General features: G+C 41.8%; 1 long non-coding RNA gene across 1 annotated transcript in view; it reads left to right on the top strand.

Moving 5' to 3' along the window:
* LOC115067542 overlaps window positions 1-6,836 on the top strand; it is a 16,255-nt gene extending 9,419 nt beyond the window's left edge. Inside the window, exons 2-3 of the long non-coding RNA XR_003846944.1 lie at window positions 5,198-5,359; window positions 6,620-6,836. This is a non-coding gene — a long non-coding RNA (uncharacterized LOC115067542). The remainder of the gene's footprint in view (window positions 1-5,197; window positions 5,360-6,619) is intronic.
* Window positions 6,837-7,049: the final 213 nt, after the last annotated feature.

Raw genomic sequence — 7,049 nt, 5'->3', positions numbered from 1 at the left:
CATTGCTTGATGCTGTTTTCCAGTCTGGTAGCTTAATGGCTGGAGGCTAAAAAGCCAGGTTTCCAGAGAGAGGAGGAAAGTTTTCTGAACAGGGGGGTAATGTGGACTCCAGCCCAGACACATAACTAGGGCTCTTTCAATAGAGGTGGCAGTTTTAAATGACTTGCAAGCAAACACTGTAGCAACAAACAAAAGGAAAAAAAATAAAGCAAATAAAAAGAAACAAAAACCAAATACCGTGCTGTGTTCCGGAAGATTCAGCTGCCCTGGCCAGCAGCTTTGAATCTCTGCAATGACAGAGACAGTTTTCCCAGGTTATGGGTAGGTAGAGCTGAAAAGTCAGGTAATATATTTGTCACTCTCAATATCAATGTCCGTAGAAGCTGCAGGCTCACACACTCAGATGGTGCTCTTCTTCCTAAAGACAATCACCACTAAGGAATTAGCACTGTCTAAAGCTGTTGACCAGCCCGTGATTTTGTAGAGACCAGTGTCTTATAGACAGGTTGCTGTTTGAATTTCTGACTACAATGACTGCTCATTTGTTCCCAGCTATTCAGTTCATATTTTTTTTTTTTGAGTGTAACACATTGCGCTTTAACTGCTGATGGAACATTAACATCCATAGCCAGTTGAATGTTTCCAAAAGCTTTTAAACTTGGGGGAGCTAAAGTACCACATGGATTAATGGAAATCCCGTGTTTCCGGGGTCACTGTGTTGTCAACCATTATTTTAATGATTCTGTGTGGTCCATCATGTGCAAGACAAACGTATTTACTTCTGTTTATATTTTATGGTAACTGAATCATAATTTAAAAAGCCAGGTGTGGTGGTATACTCCTGTAATCCCAGCACTATGGGGGAACAAGGGTTGAAGACAGGAGGATCAGAAATTCAAGGATATCCTTTGTTGCATAGCAAGGACCAGGGCCAGCCTAGGATACAGGAGATCCTGTAAATAAGTAAATAAGTAAATAAATAAATAAATAAGTACTTGAAGCTCTTTGCCATCTGTGTCTTACCTTGCAGAAAATAATGATTTTAAAAATAACTTCGTGCACCTAGGGCTCAGGGACCATTTCGAAGAGGGAGCAGAAAGACTATAAGAGCCACATGACCATATGGAAAGAGGGTCTTACAGGCTCCTGAGATCTTGCTCATATGAACCTACAGCAATGGTGTCAGCATGCACAAGACCCATGCAAACTCAATCAGACAAAAACCCAGCATAGAACTGGGGGAATGGCCAGCAGGTCCCAACCATAGCCAAAGAACTATTGGCAACTGATCACTGCTGGGTGAGGGAGAGATGATTTTCTTTAAGGGAGAGACTCTAGAAGGCTGACTAAACCCCAGTGGATGAACTTGTACCGAGGGATGTCTAGGTACAGTAACTTGACTCGATAGGCCTTAACTTTTATGACGGAATGCATGCAATCTGATGGGGCAGGATATGGTGGGGGGGAGCTGTCCAAGTGGGGAAAGAGGAGGAGTTATAAAGATGATTAAGATGCTTTGTACAAAATGCACAAAAATTCGATAAAAATAATACATTTAAATTGTTGAAAGACTTGGATTTTGTATTTGTGTGTGGTATGTGTGTACTGAGAACAGGCTTCTTTCTTGGGGCGTTAGGATGCTTGTGATCACTTTGGAGTCTAGATGTTGGAAAGTTTCAGATGAGATCTGTTCACCATTTTGTAACTCCTGACACTCAAAATGACCTTGGACTCCCAGACTCCCATTACCCTGAAGCTTGTTAGAGATACAATTTCAGACCCTTCCATACAACTTAGCTACCTTTTAGCCTACGTGGAAGACACATTCTAGGGCACTTCATGGATGTCAAGATCCCTGGATACCCCAAATCCAAATGGTTAAGACCCTTCTGCCAAATGATATACTGTACACATAGAACAGTATATTTGTTCTATGCATGGTCTCCCTTAGAGTTGACATCATCTCTGATTGCCTTACATTACCTGGTGCAGTGGAAATGCTATGCAACTAGTTGTTTTGCTGTAATGTTCAGGAAGCAAGGACAAGGGAAAAAGTCTGTACACATTTAGTGAAGATGCATTTCCTTTTTATCTGAAGTTGGTTGAATCTACAGATACAGAAGCCATGGATATGGAGGTCTGACTATATAAGGTAGCAGAGTCTTAGCTAGGGATGAGGCTCGGCAGTTGTGTGATGGCCTAAAATGCACAAGGCTGTGGATTTAATCTACACACACACACACACACACACACACACACACACACACCTTTAGCTTATGTCTCAGCACTCCTGAGGAGGCAGGAGGATGGTGAATTTGGAGCTAGCCTAGGCTATATAGTGAGCTCAAAGCCAGCATGGGCTATATAGGGAGATTCCATCTACAACACTCCCCCCTCCCCAAAATCCCCTGAAGTCAAGAAAAAGGGAGCAGAATCTGCATTTTAAAATTTGTTATTGGCATATATTAATTATATGTAATAATGGGCTTCATTATGACATATTCATATGTGTATGTGTTGTATTTTTATTATATTTTCCCCCTGCCCTCATTTATTCCCTCTCTACTGATCCTTTCCATTTTCCCAAACGGCTCCTTCTACTTCATCTGTTTAGTCAAAACTTATTGCGTGTATGTGTGTGTGTGTGTGTGTGTGTGTGCGCGCGCACGCGCGTGCCTGTATATGCGCAGGCATGTGAAGGGCAGAGGTTAAATTCTTTAGTATCTTCCACCTTATCTCTGAGGTCTGTCAGTGAACCCAGCACTCACTGACTGGCTAGAGTAGTTAGCCAGGGAATGCCAGGGATCTGCCTGTCTCTGCCCCACTATACTAGGGTTACAAATGAATAACCCTACAGAATCTGAACTCAGATCCTCATGCTTGTGCAGCAGGCATTTTACTGATGAATTTATCTCCCTAGCTCCTAACATTTTTTGTTTTTGTTGTTGTTTTGGTGACACAGTGAGTTTAATAATGACTGCTTATACGAGTATAGGCAAGGGGTTATTTATAGGCGTATAGACATGTTACCAGTGGCTAGACCATCAGAACACTGAAAAAATGCCCCACCCAGCAACCATTAGCAGCCTCAGAAAGAGGTGGGCTTTTGTGATCCTTCCCCCTAGCCACTGCTAGCTGCCTATGAATACAGCTCAGGGATGGCATGGTCTCCTGAGCTTCTCTCCATGGCAGAAGGTTGATGGACTCAATCTTTTTGTTTGTTTGTTTGTTTGTTCATTTGTTTTGAAGTTGGAGAACAATTTTATTAGCATTTGAAAGCAAAACATCCCAGGGTCCAGAAACTCTAAGTCTCAACTGTTGCCCAGAGGAGAGGAATGAAGAACAGAAAGGGGAAAAAATACAGTTTGAGTTAAGCCAGCATGGAGGTTAGACATGGCAGGGAGAGAGACTTTAGAGAAAGAGTAAAGGGGCCCAAAGGACCAGAAAAAGTATATTTAGTTTCCAGCCAGCCTCCAAAAGAAAGAGACAGGAAAAATAAAAAGGAAGACTTGTACCTTTTTGAGTCAGGACTCAGAAAGTTGGGCAGACCTAGTTGAACTTCATGATGGGCTTGTAGGAACTGTGCTAAGGGGCAGGAATTCTGGTAGGAAAGTATAATATCTTATTAAAGGAATAATTATCCTTTCTATCTCTTTAGCATGACTTAAGGTGAGCTTGCTTTCCTAGTGGTGGTCCTGCTTTCCTGAAGGGTGGTCCCTTGGGCAGATCATGGAGCCATCCAAGTAGATTAACTCTTTTGAAAATATATTTTTATTGTTTTTGTGCATTTCATATAATAGATCTTAATCAAATTTAGACCCCCTTCTCCATCCACGACCCTACTTAGCCCCCCAGATTTCATGCATTCTGTCATATGTTAAGTCCTTTCCAGTCAAGCATTTCTACCCAGATGTCCCTTGGTGCAAGTTCATCCACTAGAGTCTAGTCAGCCTATTTAGAATCTCTCCCTTAAAGAAGATCTACTCTCCCTCACCCAGCAGTAATCAGTTGCCAAAAGTTCCTAACCTAGGGTTGGGGTCTACTGCTCATTTCCCTTGTTTTTTGCTGGGTTTCTGTCTGATTCAGTTGGCATGGGACTTGTGCATGCTGTCACCATTGTTGAAAATTCATATGCACAAGTTCCCAGTGGCCTGAAAGCCTGTTTCCTTATGTTCATGCACCACCCCGGCTCTTACAATCTTTCCACACCCTTTTCCGCAATGGTCCCTCAGGTGAGAGGTTCAGTATAGGAATCGTATCCAGGGACACGCACTCTGCAGTCTTTTATTCTCTAAAACATAGCCAGTTGTGACCTTCTGTGTGCATTACACTCTGTTGTATGAGGAAGTTTCATTGGTGAGAGTTGAGGGATCTATTAGTATTCTCTCTACTTCCTGTTCTGCTTTGTTCCATGAACCTTAGGTGTAGAGATTTCACTGTAGATGTGTCACTTAGGGCTGGGCATCTCTCAGAGATATATTCTCTGTGTGTGACGAGTTCTGGAACTCTATAATAGCCATAATCTGTTGCAAAAAGAAACATCTTTGATGAGTAGTGTATAGTATACTTGTCTGAAGGTATAAGGATTCATTTTTAGCATACAGTAAGACATTTCATTTGTCTAGAGATGTAACAGAGTTTTCTGTAGGATCTATGACCTCTCCAGCCGTATGTATTTGGCTATATATTTAGTGCCACCTGCGAGTTCCCTCCCATTGAGAGGGTCAAGTGGATTAACTCTTAAGGGAGGAAGCAATGGCATGCCTCCATCTAGAGGCAGATTCCATTCTTTAACATTTCCCCCTCTTAAGAGGTAACCCTAAAATCAATCAAGATGGGCTGAAATTGGGAAATAATAAATAATCCATTTTCTTTTTAATGTATATTTTAATTGAATTTTTCTGCATTTAATACAAAATACTTTAATCATCTTTACAGCCCCTTGCTCATCCATATCCCTCCTCATAACCCTCCCACCAGATTTCACACATTCTGTCATATATGTTAAGGCCTATCAAGTCAAGTTAGTGTAGACCAATGTCCCTCAGTGCAAGTTCATCTACTGAGGTCTAGTCAGCCTATCTAAATAATCCTTTTTCACCCTGAAAATCTAGAGGTGCATTTACCAAACTGTTTATTAGACTAGATCAAAGTCTGGACTAGTGTTCTAGTCCTCATCCTTGTGATTTGTTTTTAGACAGGATGCTTGCTTCGGAGGAGATAAAAATCCAGAGTTTCTTTCTGGCATTCCTGACCAGAGAACCAAGGACATTTCTGGACCTGCTACCTTGGGGGCCTCTGCTTTGAGCTGTGTGTCCAGTTTCTACCTGCTCTTCTCATCATTTCCCCCTCTGAAGAGGTAACCCTCATTGTCCTAAGGGAATTGGGGCAATGATCCCAATACTGAATGGAGGCATTGGGTGTGGGAGTTGGGGACCCTTTCAGTGAGCCTATCTAAAAGACCCCCAAATGGATCAGTGGTTTTAGTTCTCTAACTGCCGGATGTGGGGAGAAGAGGAAGTCGTTGACTGATGCCTGGAAAGAGACATGAGAAAAAGTAAAGGCAAGAGTTGTGAGCATTACAAGTCCTAGGCAGAGAGCCAAGAGAAGCCAAAACATAGGATATTTTTTAAATGTCCAAATCAATGTCCATTATAATCTCTTGATGGGTTCACAAGAGTATTCATCTTTTGGCTTCTCTTATTTATTTTTTTTTGCTTCCTCCCAGGGGATCCTATGTCCTCTTCTGTCCTCCTCGGTACTGCACGACACAGGTGCACTTACATACATGCAGGTATAACACTCAAACACATAAAAATAAAAATGAGGCTGGGCGCGGTAACCAATCTCCTATGGATGCTGATGGATGACTATATTCAACTTTCAGTTCATGATCTCTCTTTCATTTTAAAAAATGTATTATTAGGAGCAGCAGCAAGATGGCTTAGTGGGTAAGGATGCCTGCCACTAACACTGACTGCCTGAGTTTGCTCCCTGGGGCCCACATGGCAGAAAGAGAAAATCAACCCCCACAAGATGTGAACTGACCTCCCCGTCTGTGCTAAGACACACACACACACACACACACAGACCCTGTCTCAAAAAGGCCAAAAATAAATAAATAAATAAAAATAAAAATGAATAAATAAATAAAAAGAGTTAAGAACTCAGGATCTGCTTTCAGACATTTTATTAGTTATCAAAGTGACTGGAATCACAATGTAATGTCCCTCCCAGATGGGAGAGAGAGAGAGAGAGAGAGAGAGAGAGAGAGAAATTTAACATCATTCTATCATTCTATTTTTAGGTCAGAACAAGAGTGACCTTGTCTTATCCCAGTGTCAGATAGGTGCTGCAGTGCTGAAATTGATCCAAGGTTATGATATTTTCTTTTTAATTTTATTTGTATTTTATATGTATGAGTGTAATGCCTGCATGTAGGTGGGTGCACCCATGTTGTGCAGTGCCCACGGAGGTCAGAAGAGGGTGTTACAGATGGTTGTTAGCTGGCACATGGGTGCTAGGAATCGAACTTGGGTCCTCTGCAAGAGCAGTTAGTGTTCTTAATCACTGAGCCACCTTTCTAGTCCCAGGTCATGATCTCTTATATCTTTTGCAGGTCTTCTGCAGGTAATCAATGGCTGCTAAGACTTCAAGTGTACAATGGCCATGTCATGGCAGGAAGACTGTGTTCTACAATTTGCCACCACTTTTTCCTGCTTTTACCTTCCTTACTGGACCCTCTTCTGAAACATTCCCTGAGCCTCGGAGTGGAGGATACAGATGTCCTATTTAGGACTGAGCACAGAATCTGCATTTTAACAAAATCTTCAATCAACAAGTAGGTGATAATAACAATTGAGAGTTTTCTCTTTTCAAAACATCTCCTTCAGGGCTAGATTTGAGATGATTTAGGATGACTTTCACTAGTTTATACCACTTATGAGGAAATATCCCTAAGCATCACATTAGGAAACTTAGCAGGTCAATTTTTGTTCAAAGCTTTCAAGTATCGCCATTCCCTCAGGCCTTTGAAACTGGACAGATAG

Source organism: Nannospalax galili, unplaced genomic scaffold, assembly GCF_000622305.1.
Source record: "Nannospalax galili isolate Female #2095 unplaced genomic scaffold, S.galili_v1.0 scaffold325, whole genome shotgun sequence".
Taxonomy (NCBI): Eukaryota; Metazoa; Chordata; class Mammalia; order Rodentia; family Spalacidae; genus Nannospalax; species Nannospalax galili.
The sequence above is the reverse complement of the archived record's forward strand: the minus strand, read 5'-3'. Positions and strand labels throughout refer to the sequence as shown.